Raw genomic sequence first — 13,293 nt, forward strand, 5'->3', positions numbered from 1 at the left:
AGACGGACGCGGACGGGAGCTGTTCTGTTTAGCAAGCGAGTAAAAGGGTTCAAAGTTGGCCGTTGCGGATACGCTCAAATGCCTTCACGCAAACAACAACTTTTTTTTTTTTTTTTTTTTTTAAGCATTGTCGCGTTGACGTTTCAAACCCACCCATGACATCCAGTCAAGTTTTAAGCACGATGCATTCAGCGACGGTTGCCGATTGAGGTTAAATCCGAGAATATCGACGAGGGGAACGAAAAAAAAAAAAAAAAGCCCATTCATTATGCAGCCGTATCGTCGCCCCGGCGACCCGCTCATCTGCATACGTCGCTTTTCGCGGCTATTCGTACGGTAATCTGACCGTTGATGAAAGTGTGTGTTTCCAGTCCGGGGAGAATGCCGGGGGTGGAGGTTGGTGTGTGTCTCGGAGCAGGTTGTGAATATGCAATGTGTGTCTGACCTCGCCGGGGTGTTGAAGAAGAAGAGGCATGTAACATTTATAAGTTGTCTGCGGCCCGTGATTGACTAAAACATAGGGGATCATTTATATAACGCCGCCAAGAGCCGCCCGCGGTCAGCCTGTAAAAAATAACTCACCGGGAGGATAAGGTGATAAAAGGCTGGATTCGCTAAAGTAAAAATTGCACGTCAGTTACTTTCCCCACTTCTGTACTTGATGTAATAATTCGCTTTCGCTTGGTTTTGTACACGATCTGATGTCATGTGTTTCCGTGTGACCTGAAACCTAAGGAGGGAGAGGACGGAGGGAGCGCCCTCACCTTCTTTTTTTTTTTTTTTTTCTTTTTTTAACCCAGCAATGGCAATCTGGGTACGGGAGATAACGGAGTGAAAAATGTTGGAAGCAATCCACTCTGCCTTGGAGTAAGACCTTTACGATTTCACCACTTCATTAGGAAGTGGCTAATCTCTCCGCTCGAGAGGACTGATAAGGACTTGGCGCTAATGCAGGGGAAGTCAAAGTTCAAACAGCCTTCGATGTTTTGATGCTTAACTTACTAAAGTTCTTGTATGTTCATTAGACAGCTTTATCAGGAAACTCTTCTCTTACATTCCCCAATACTCATCAAGATTGGAAGAGGTGGCGGTGGGTGGGGAGGGGACAAGGTGGAGAGCGGCGCAGGCCTGCAGATAACAGATAGCGGGGCGGTGGGCTCTTGTAGAAGGACAGATGCAGGGATGGAAGCGAGGAGAGAAAGGAAGCGGACCATCTTCACGTCTCTTCCAGAACTCCCTCTCTCATATCTCGATTAAGACCTTCAGCCCCGGCTGGGGGTGCAAGTGTAAAACCGCTAGACGGTGCATGTGTGTGTGTGTGTGTTTTTACGTGGCGTCGTAAGGTTTGCATTCATCTGCAAAGCCATGCATGTGTGCACGCTGTTTACGTTTGTGTGTGTGTGTGTGTGTGTCGGGCCTTGATGTCCTTATGCAGTCACATCTCCATCCACGCGACAACAGCCCCTCCACTCATCAATTTTGCATTGCCATTTAAAAAAAAAAAAAAAAAAAAAACCCTATCACAAGTTCGCCATCAGATTCACATCGGCCCCCAGTGCACATAAAAAGCCCTATTTATACTGATCCCATCTCCCTGAAATTGTTTTTCAAAGGGAAGATATTATTTTGTGCCCTTCTAGTATCAAAGGCTCGTCAGCACTCCAGAGAGTCAACCACATATATCAAAGTAACACAGGAGCAGGAGGACACATACTGAGAGCGCGGGGGGGGGGGGGGAATAAAAAAGCATGAACTACTTTGGGATGTTTGGATGCTCTTATTTTTGTTTACCGAGTCTGTCACTTTGTGTCACGCGACACCAGCGCCGCCGTCTAATTGGGTCTGACGTGTTTCTCATTTCAGACAAACTTTACCGATGTACAAACATGCTGTTTCGCCCTTCACAGAGGAAGTGGCGGGAAAAAAAATGATATATATATATATATAGATGACAAACTCCGCAGCGGCTGAATCAAAGGTTACAAAATGCTTAGACACAGCGAAGTAGCGGCGTCGTGTTCGAGGCCGTTTTCGAACAAGCCGAGGCGTCACCTCCCGGGCGAAGGTGCGTTCGGCGCTGTAAAGCGGTTTGTGATAGCGTTGGGTCGCGGAGTCCGTCCTCTGCTGGGAACGGACAAATTTTTTTGATTTTTCGAACGAAATTCCAACGCCCCATCTCGTCAGTTGCATCGTCGTCTCTTAGCTCCGGCCATCTGATGCCGAAAAAAAAAAAAAAAATTTTTTGCAACTTTTTGCAACCTTTTTTTTTTTTTTTAAATAGCCCAAATTTTTGGTTTTATTTCAAGATTATTCTTGGCCTAAGAGGCAGCGTCAAGGCTGCAGCCCTTGCAGGGATGTTTTTTGAGGGCGCTTCTGAACGTGACGGTTCTACGTAACAAAATGAATATCAATAGATAAATAAATGCCTGAAATATGAAACAGGCAGAATATTCCCTCAACAAAATCACCAAATTCAAACATTGAAAACCAAATATGCAGTGTTGTACATCTGATGTATCCTCAAATTCTGCCATTGAGATAAAGAGATGACGTTCACGTGCTAAATATATGATCAGTTTATATCCCAATTTTGAGGACGATTTGTCACAGCTCTGCTTGTGGCCTCACCGGGGTGAAGAACGTATATATTTTCTTATTTTATTACATATCGTGATGTTGGCTGCAAAAAAAAAAAAAAAAAAAAAATTACAATATCTAAATGCAACGGTTGTACTAAATAATATTCAAATATCTTTCTAGTCTTGTGCAGAATCTTTCCCCGAGTCAAACCCCGATGGAGGTTGACTAGCCAGTGATATACAGATATAAAATGTACTTTGAGTGAGGAATAAATAAATACATGACGCCATTGCAATCAGATGGTTTGAAATACTGGACTTTCTGTGTTCTCGGGCTGGAGAGGAAGTACGAGAGGAGGTTTGAGTTCACGATTGTATTGGGCTTCATTTTTTTCCCCATAGACGCCCACACAATGCATCACATATAGGGATGATGTGAATATGTCTGAGATGTTTTTACCCTGACATTTCTTTCCACCTGCACAGACAGAACCTCGGTGTATCTGTGAGCAGATAACAAATGAGGGTGCCAACCGGGCCACAAAATGCCACAGAGATAATCTGCTATCAGTGAGCCTCACTGATCCAAAGGAAAAGAAATGGGGCTTAGAGGGCGAAGTGTCAACACCTTAGATATCTGTACATACTTAGCCTTGGAATCAAAGCTAAGGTGGCGAGGCCTGCTGACTGCTTACCCTCATATCTCCGCCGCGGTGACATCCCTGCAATAGAAACCAAAGTATCTCTTGACTTTCAACCCCGGCAAGGCAGCGAGTATCCTCAAGTCAGCAGAGATATTTTCCAAGACACGATAAATTCAGATTTATTATGACAATATGAAAAACAAAGCATCCACCCTCCCGCTCATCTTTCATTTTGAGAAGTTAGGCTTTGTTTCTTTCACCGTTATATCCAAAGATTTTCCCATCTTGTTAGTGATTTCCATTCCGGGCGAATCTCATGAAAACTAAAAACATTACGTTTCGTGCTAGCTGGACTTAAAATGAACAAATATTTTCGTATCAACGCTAAATGGTCTCCGCTTCCAAAGCCCTTTACACTCAATAGCATCAAGCTAACAGGCTTTCGGGTGCAACTCGGGGTTCTCGAACCGCCAACCTTCCGATTGAGCCGAAGCCGCCCCATACGGTAAAAATGTTCATTTGCATGCACGTTTCCTTCGTAAAATAAAACTGAAGCGAGGAAGGAGAGACCTCCACACACAGGCCAGGGGAGGGGGACGAAAAAAAAGATTGCTCTCGAGGAGAAATCCAATCCACTTCTCACGAAATCCCCCTTTTTAAAGCCCGGTGCCAGGGCCCATTTTCTACGGATCATATTTTTTTGTATTTTGGCAAACCGAACAGGGCCTTCTTATTGTGTTTATTAGATACGACTCGATGTGGCTACTTTTCGAGACGTTTTCAACCTCATCCTTATCGATACTCTTTCGTCTCATCTCATGTCGTCGTTCCGACGCTCAAAAACTTCGGAGCGACTCGTCCATTTAAGCATACAAGCTCTTGATGGAAAGTCACAGAAGCGACAAATAACACGTATTAGAATTGTGCATATGTCATAAATAATTTATAACTTAAAAAAACAGCCGCGTATTCGCGGACGAACTGATGAATCCGACTGTTCAAACATGGCCCGGTGTTTGGATTTAAAATGGCACGAGCCGCAGATTCATTGGGAAATAAATTGCGATCGGTGTGATCTATTTCTGTTATTGGTCGCCTGACCTCTTTTTGAAGGACGGACGTGCCGTTTTGCATCAATCACGCCTGTCCTTGTGCGCTCATGTAAAGATGTCGGTTGCAGAGCCCTGACAAATTACACTGTTTGATCACTATGACATTCTATCACATCCAATGGGTCCCTGTTAGCACAACAGTTATGTTGAGTTATTGTGCACATTCAAAGGAGAGGGATCGCGGCGCTCGACGACGGAGCTCAACAATGTCCCCGCGATGAGGAGGCCTCCCTGTTCGACGGCACGATTGCATACCCACGCTGCCTCACTTGAAATTAAATGTTCACTTGAAGTTAACTCGACGTTAAAAGACATCAAAACGAAACCAAGGCTGCAAAATGAGGTTCGTATACAACTCTCGACGTCTTCCGTTCGGGAGAAAGTTTCCCCAGCCGTTTCAAGCCAGTCAATCGGAGCGACGCCGTTGGTCCACAACTTGAAGCTTGAAAATGTATTTCTTCCAATGTGCAAGATACAAACAGTATTCATTCATGGGCAACAACCCTTCACTCCTCATTCATACGGCTTTAAAAAGGCAGACATGGCAAGAACGTGCAAAACGCCACTCGAATCTTTGTACTTAAGACCTTAAAACACTTGATAGCCTTAACCTTGACAATTTGTATTTTATTGTATTTCTTATTCTCCCTCCTTCCGATTATTATCTATTACTGTTATGTTTTTGCTTGAAACTCTGGCACAAGAATTTCCTTCGGGATAAATAAAGTTGTTCTCATCTCATCTCAGCAATGGCCCCTTTGGAAGTGCTAACCGCTACTGATGCTATGCTCGCTTCTTTTCAGTTGCATTGTATGTTAGCATTGCTAAAGTGGAAGGCCGATAATGGCCACAAACCAAACCACGTTGTGGGACGCCGTCGGTCACGCCAATCCGAGGGAAACGATGTGATGCAACGACCAATCAGAGGAGGAGACACGGAAAGAAAGGAAAAAACAATAACACATGGAGACAAACTGAAACGCCATAGAAATGTAAGTCCATCAAATATATTGATGGAAACAGATTTTTTTTTTGTTTTTTAGGTCATCTTTGAGTAAATAAGCCGTAGCGGTCATCTGAGCTTCTTTGAGAGCAGCGGCCATCTTTTGTTTGCCAAAAGAATGTCAGATTGTTTTGTTTTCCCATAACCTCGCCATCCTCATATGAAACCCGACACATTTCTACATTTCAAATTTCGCCTCTTCTTGTCCCGTCACTGTTTCACCTCTTTATGCTGCATAAAAAAAATGCATTAGACAAAGGCGAGTCCATTTTTGTTTTTCATAACGGTGTTGTGCCTGGAAAATGATTTGCGGAAATAAAACAAAACCTTCACGGTGATAAGATATCTGTTATGAACGGTCCTCTATTAACTTTGACCGTGTTTTAATGCCAAAGAAGCCAGAGCCCTCTGTATGAGTCATTAAGCTCTGTACCATTTTAATGAGATTTTATGTTTCCCTCAATTAGAGACCCGTGCATATTTCGCAGACGGCATTACGCATTCCGAGCAATTGGCCGTCCCAGTGGTGGATCATTCTAGATGACTGGGTCTCCATTACCGAGTCGCACGTTAGTTTCCTCACGGCGCAGAACAGCCGAGCGGGATATTTTTCTCCACTTTGAGAAGGAGAAATTAAAAGGAACTGTGAAATATTGCGTTCTCCCTCGCACCACCTGGCTGAAAGATCCGGGCATGAAATGTGTTGTGATTGAATCCGCACTCTGCTTGTTTTGAATGAGCTGAAAGGGTTTCAGGAGGTTTAATCTCAGCATTACGGTGTGATTTGATGTAAGTTAGGGCGCATCTGTCAAAACTCAAGGCGCGCGGGCCAAATGTGGCCCACGAGAACGTCTTAAAAGGTCGGATTGTATTAAAGTAAATAAGTCAAACGTATGCATTGACCAGAAACTACATTTCCTAGAATTCATGCCGATCATGTTACCCACAAAGTGATGCAATCCCACCATTATGTTGCAGTGCATCCACATCGATGCCATTTTTAACCATGGAATTGAGAAATACAAATGATCCCTAAATGGACGGCTGTTTCAAGAAAGACGGAAAGGCGAATACACGTTTGTGTTTCAGGGAGAAAAAAACGGTATGTCTTTTGTGTTATGTTGTCAAAGAGTACATTACATTACATTGCATTTGGCAGACGCTTTTATCCAAAGCGACTTACAATAGACATGATGTAGACTTACAATCTACATCGGCATTTTGACACCAAACACGGAGCTAAGTATGCTAAAGTTAGCCTTCCAGAAAAACAACAAATTGTCCAAGAATTAAAAGCCAAACTACGATGGCAGCAGAAAACCGCATCCAAAAACACTGCAGCAGCGAAAGCTAGCTTTGGAACAGAGCAACTAGTAAGGTAACATTATGCATAGGTAACATTTTGGATTTGACGAATTATTTAACATTAAGGAGCAGTTACATTTATTTTACATTACATTAGGTACTTTTATACTGTTATCCTTCCATGTGGCCCTTTTAGGGCAACCACGATATTGATGTGGCCCTCGATGAAAACCAGTTTGCCACTCCTGATTTTGTTTTTTTGTTTTTTTTTTGGGACACGTATCACCGTCGGGAGCTCGGGAATGTCAAAATGATGTTGTTACAACGAGATTCAAACTGGAAATCCCAGGTATCCCCCATGTTGGGGGAATAACATGGGATCGGCGATAACGGAGCAAAAAGCATTACGCGAGTCATACAGTTGGAATGGCGAGGGTCCAAAGGTAAATACAATTTGATTCAAAAGGTGTGCGCCTGTGTGTTGGGCTGCCTGTGTACACATGCGTATTTTGTCTTTTTTTTGGGATGCTTCAGACAAAGATGTGTCGATATATCAAACACGAACCGTCCTTTATCCAGGTTTCCCATTTTCCATTGATCCGCGTGCAAACACTTCAAAAGGCCTGGAAAACCGTGGGAGTACAAAGCGGCGCTCCGTCCCTCTTTGCATCTCAAGGACAGCCGTGGCCTCGGATGCTACTGTTCTCAGTCCAACATTGCCACGCGCGTCAAGCTAGCACTTACGAGACAGCTACCAAATGTTTAATTTTGTCCGTAACGGGTTCCCGTCCTGTATTTTTGTTATTCCGTCCATGAGTCGGCGACGCTTCCTGCAAAAATAAGTCCCACGTTTCCCCACGCATTTCCCACATGACTACAATACCCGAGCATCATCTTGGAAGCCGTACGGCTAAAAACAAGAGCGCCTCCGTACGTAGTTTGAGAAAAAATACTCCGAGTGTGCCATCTTCACACACACACAGCGTGAGTAAATGCCTGCGCCACCTTCACAATCTTCCTCCACCTCCAAATTACGGCCCGGCAGCTCGATCTTTAGAAGTTCCCTTAATCAAAGTGCAGCTGCGAGGCTAATCAAAGGGCCCTAAATAACTCCATCTCCCAACACAAGCCATAGGAGGATTAAAAATCCACTAGCCAGAACTGAGTTTCTTCGATCTGGGGGCCGCTAACGCCTAATGAGAACTCCCCAAAGCCCCAGATCACAGCTGAGCTGCTGGGCACAGCATGCTGAGGCCCCTCTTTAAATCCTAAAGAGATCCTATCAGGACCAGATGAAAATAGATATTGCCCTCTCCGGGTGTCAGATGATTAAAAGAATGGCAGAGGATTATAGAGTCCAGTTTGGATGTTGGTTCAGGGAGCAGAAAAAAAAAAAAAAAAAGGAATAAGAAACTCAAAGTGCTTCTGTATTTGTGTGTGTCTTTTTACATGGCCGGAGCTGATAAGAGCGGTGTGAGATTAAGGGTGAATGTAAAGGCAGCGTTCCATTATGCAGACTGAGAAGACCTACATTTGTACACTAAGATCTTATAGGGATTACAGGACCGTTTGCTGCGACTCAATTAAACTCCGCTGCCTTTTGGTCAAATATAACATATTCGGAGTAGGTTCGTCTCTGCTGAAACACAAACTCATCATTTCTCATGACTCCATCGTGCATCAGGATATTTCCGATGACACGTATTTAGATAAATCTACGTCACGTTCATGACTTGAACGCATCCGATTCCGTCGTCCAGCCGGACGTATGTTTTCTCTAAAACCCGATGCGTCGAATCTAACGGCGCCAAACGGTCATATTTGCAAAAAACTCTGTCCAGAATTCATAGGCTGGATGTGGGATGTATTTCTAAAGTCAGTCAGGTAAGACGGACAAAACAAAGAAGCAGAAAAGGTGCATTTTGCTTTGTTTGTTTGCTTCAACTTTCTGAAATAAATGCACTTTAAAGATATCAACCGTGTTTTTCTCGAAACAGAGCAGAATCATAGCATGAACACATATTGACATTTTCAGGAAAAACAGAAAACACATTGACATTATTTATACCAATAAGTACACCGGCAACACACCAACCATCTTCCAGAGACTTTTTTTGTAGAAAAAAAAAAAATTAAAATCTTCCAAAACTACTGCAAAAAAAAATATGTGTCGAACCCAACGAGCCGTCCCTCAGCGTTACTTGACCACAGTTTGAAAAGATCACACTTTTATAACAAATACACTGCTCAAAAAAATAAAGGTAACACTTAAACAAACAAAATGTGACTCCAAGTCAGTCACATTTGTCCACTTAGGAAGCAACACGGACTCATTTTGATGTGTTTTAAGGACGTTACATCATCGTTGGATCAGCCTGTTGTGTGTTTTTACACTTTCATTTGGAGTGTGACTCCAAATCCAGACCTCCATGGGTCCATATTCCATTTCCATTGATCATTTTTTGCGTGATTTTGTCGTCAGCGTATTCAACAATGTCAAGAACCAAGTATTTCATAAGAATTTTTCATTCAGTCAAATCTAGGGTGTGTTATTTTCGTGTTCCCTTTAGTTTTTTGAGCCGTGTATTATGTGCTGACACTTGACATTATCTAAAATAAGTTCACCGTCAACAACCCAACCGTCTTTTGGGAGTCTCTCTTCAAAAAATGAGCTGAACGTGCACCCAACGAGCCATCCCTCAGAGTTATTTGAACACAATTTGAATAGATCACATCATACTTTTATGACAGATATTAATAAAATATGAAAGCCAAGGCTGGCTATTCACTTAAACTCGGGCCTACCTTTAGGTGAGGGCGGCTGTTGATGCAGAACACACTGGCTTGTAAACGCTTCCCGGGAATGTGAGTCTGCAAAACAGAAAAAGATTTTTTTTTTTTTTTTTCATTTTATTTTATGTATGTTTTTGCATTTACAAAAAAAAAAAAAAAAGAAGTTTATAAGCCCAGACGGCTTGAGGTCGCGTCAAAATCACCATGTTGTTGATAGAAACCCCGGTAAAAGGTCGATTTTTAAAAGAATTCACCTGCACGCTTTGACGCCGCGCCCCGTCGCTTTGCGGCGTCCAACTCTTGAGATGCGTTCAATGACATACCGGAATTCCCAAAACCTCAATAAAACCCATCTTAACATGGGTCGAATCGTCTAATAAGCCTCACACCTGCCTTATTTACTTAGACTAAACCGATATTTTAGTCTTTTTATACGCCTGGCGCGGTGTTTAGTACAAACTTTAACCCTGTAGTGGAGAGTAAACAACGGAATATGAGTGGATGCTGTGATTTCCGTGCAAACCTTCCAATGCAATTTTGCACCGTCTGTCTCTTGTGTCTTCTCAGAGAAAAAGGATCTGTATGTTCTAACTAGACCAACACAGATCTGACAAGGGTGTGTGCACCTGTCATGTCCCACCATCCTATAACTTTAACATGTTCATGTCTGAGCCTGGCAGGTCATTAGAAGAAATGAGGCGGGCTCAGCGGACAGCCGTTCCTCCTTCTTAATGGGTGAAGAGGAAATCTGCAAACCCCCTTTTTCCTTTTTTTCTTTTCTTTTTTTTTTTTTTTTTACATTGACTGATGTTGAAAGGCTCAAAGGAACTAGTTAAAGTGGACAATTAGAATTGTGAGGTTGGGGCGCGGTGAGGGGGTGTATCTCCCCACCCAATCACATGAAATGTCCCTTGTTATTTTAATAATTCAGACGGCGGCTAATTTCTACAGTCCAACTGTGTCGCGGTAATGCGCCCCCCCCCCCTCACACACACACACACACACACACACGCCAACCTCCCACCGATGTGTCACTTTGAACCCAGTCACCGCCGCCCCCGGGGCACGGCAGGGAGAGCCGGTGTGTAATTCTAATTAAATCCAGTTTAAGAAATTTCAGACGGGAAGGTGTAAAAAAAAATAAAATAAAATTGTGAAACGTAATGTTTTTCGCGTGCCGCTCGTCTTTTTCTCGATCGGCGTTCCCGACAGCATCCCGCCGCCGCCGCCGCCGACGACAATACGGCGAATCGAACACACGGAGAAAGGCATAACTTGTATCGCATTCCCTCTGCCCTCGGTGCTTACACAACCCAACAACAGACCTACACACACACCTTGATGCTCGAGTCTAAGGCTGTTAGACCCTCCACTCACATCTGAAGTGGCTTAGCACGAGTGCAAATCTCTCCAAACCAGACCCTGAGGACTCTATTTCATACTCCCGGCCCCTCTCTGCCTCTTCCTCTCCAATATGCCTGACCTAGACGTCTGCGCTCCTTTCATCCACATTCCCATGGAAACTCATTTAGCCTTGCTAGAGGGAGAAGGCAGCCCTGAGTTCAATTGGCTGGATTTACACTTGAGATATTATTCATTACATTAGCTGCCATGCTGATCTCTTGCTCGGTGGTTCTCTCTCTCCCTCTCTTTTTCCTCTCTCTCTCTCATTGTCTGGTGCCGAGCCTCTCAATATATTCCCTTTCTTAAAATTCATGGACTTCTCCTCGCCGCATACCTATATGCGGTTTTTCTACTATTGTTACCCGGGCCCGTTCCGGCGCCGCCGCCTCCCCTCCACCACCACCGCCGCCACCACCACCGCTCGAATGTCGAGCGAGATATTTTCAAGGACAAATTAAAAGCGATGGCGCAAAGCTGCAAAGTAAACTTGTCCGGGGTTTATTTGAGCGCACGCCAGTTATTGGAACGATATGCAAATGTCGAGATATCCCGTTTCCTTTTTTTTTTTTTGAAAAAAAAAAAAAAAAAAAAAAAGCACGAATAAATAAAGAAATGAGAGTAATTGAATTGTCTATGCTTGTTAAGACAATTCAACATGGTGTCCAGACAATGTAACGGCGAGGGGGATTTTTTTATCTTCAAAAAACAATGTGCGGCTATCAGCGCCATGGGATGTACCGGCTAATTGTCCTTGCTGCTTCCGATTTTATGGTCTTTAAGCATATTATATAATTGCTTGCCAGAACCTCCTTCCCGCGGAGAGCCGAACCAGAGTGTGTGTGCGGAGGCTTATCAAAAAGAAATTTACGAGCCTTCTCATTCACAGTTGTACCCGTTCCCCGTCCTCCGGCTTCACTTGTAGCATATTTAATTACCGAGCCGGACGGCGGTCGCTCAGCTGGTGGCGGCGCGGCGCGACGCATGCTAATGGACGCCACGTGACGGAGTGACCGTCGGCACAAAGGCCTCGTCGGGACAATAACACCCTCATCCGGACGCACGTGCGCTTCTTCGAGGAGTCACGTTTATGCGATCTGACAGCCGCCCCCACACACACTCACACACACGCCGAAAAATATCACACGTCGGGCACGAGCGCCGTACGTTCGGACCGCCGTATATCGTATTCGTTCTTACACACACACACACACACACACACACACGCAGGTGATGAGCGCGGCGGTGTAAAATTCACAGACTGTATCCGCAGAGGCCTCTTTGTGACAGAAGGAAGGGGGCGGGGGGGTCGGAGGAGGTGTATCCATCTTTCCCGGTCCATTTTTCGGAGATAATGACGGCCATTTCTTCTTTTCAGTAACTGATGACAGGCAGAACTAACCACTAATGGCATGCCAGTGCCGGAGCGCAGCGCTTATGTTATTTTTCCTGACAAGGCTCAGGGGAAGGCTTCATTTTTTTGACATTTGACCATGCAAATTCACTCCTGCTACATTATTCCACATTTACATCTATCTCTCACCCCACCCTCCCGCACCGCCACCACCTCTTCCTCTGTCTCCGTTCACCTCGCCCCACCCCGTCCTGTTTCCCGTAGAATATGCTTGAGGTTTCTGCAAAAAAAAAAAAAAAAAAAAAAAAAAAAAGGAGAAAAAAGTGGCTCATAAAAGGCCGGGGGAAAAAAAAAAAAAAACTTTAAATCAGTTAAATAGCAATACAAAGAGAGGGCGGGGAGGGGGGAAGCGCGAGCCTTTTTCAATTCTGTATTCCGGCTCTTTCACAGCAAATAAGGAAGTCATAATGCAAATGGACTTTATAAATGTGAGATGCGCCGAGTGCAGGCGGGGGGGAAAACCAGCCCGAGCCGAATAATTCATCGACACAAGAAACTTCAATTTGCCTCTCGCGCGTATTGTTCTTTTCTTTCCCTTCTTTTAATCTCGGGTTGTGACAAACGCCTGCCGTCGTAAGTGTAGGAAAGGACTCCGGGATCCCGGGGAAACCTTTCATTCAGGTGATTTGCAAGATTTATCGCGAGGCCGTCGCGGAACGAGAGGAATAATTAGGAAAACTCGGGGAGAGGAAAAGTCATCGCGCGACGGGTTATGTCGGATACGTCGTGTCGCGATTACGGATTCACGCGACTCAGGTTTAAGTGATTTTGATTTGCGGGGAGATAACGCTTTTTTTTCTCAGTGTTCACAAGTCACCTTCAATATAATCGATATCACGCGCGGCACCTGATTTCATTATTACTGCATTTTCCTTCCGTCCTGAAAGGTGTCCGTCCGCACATTCCACAACCTCGGTCAAACAAAATCAGATTTAAAGATAAACGGCCGGCGATTTCCCTTTCTTTCATTTCTAAATCCACGCTTGCAAAACAGCGCCTTCCGTGCATCGCGTACAGCGATCCATGCATATGTGCCGGTTCA

Source organism: Fistularia commersonii, chromosome 11 (genome assembly GCF_037954325.1).
Source record: "Fistularia commersonii isolate RoL2024-O1a breed Wild chromosome 11, RoL_Fcom_v1.0, whole genome shotgun sequence".
Lineage (NCBI taxonomy): Eukaryota > Metazoa > Chordata > Actinopteri > Syngnathiformes > Fistulariidae > Fistularia > Fistularia commersonii.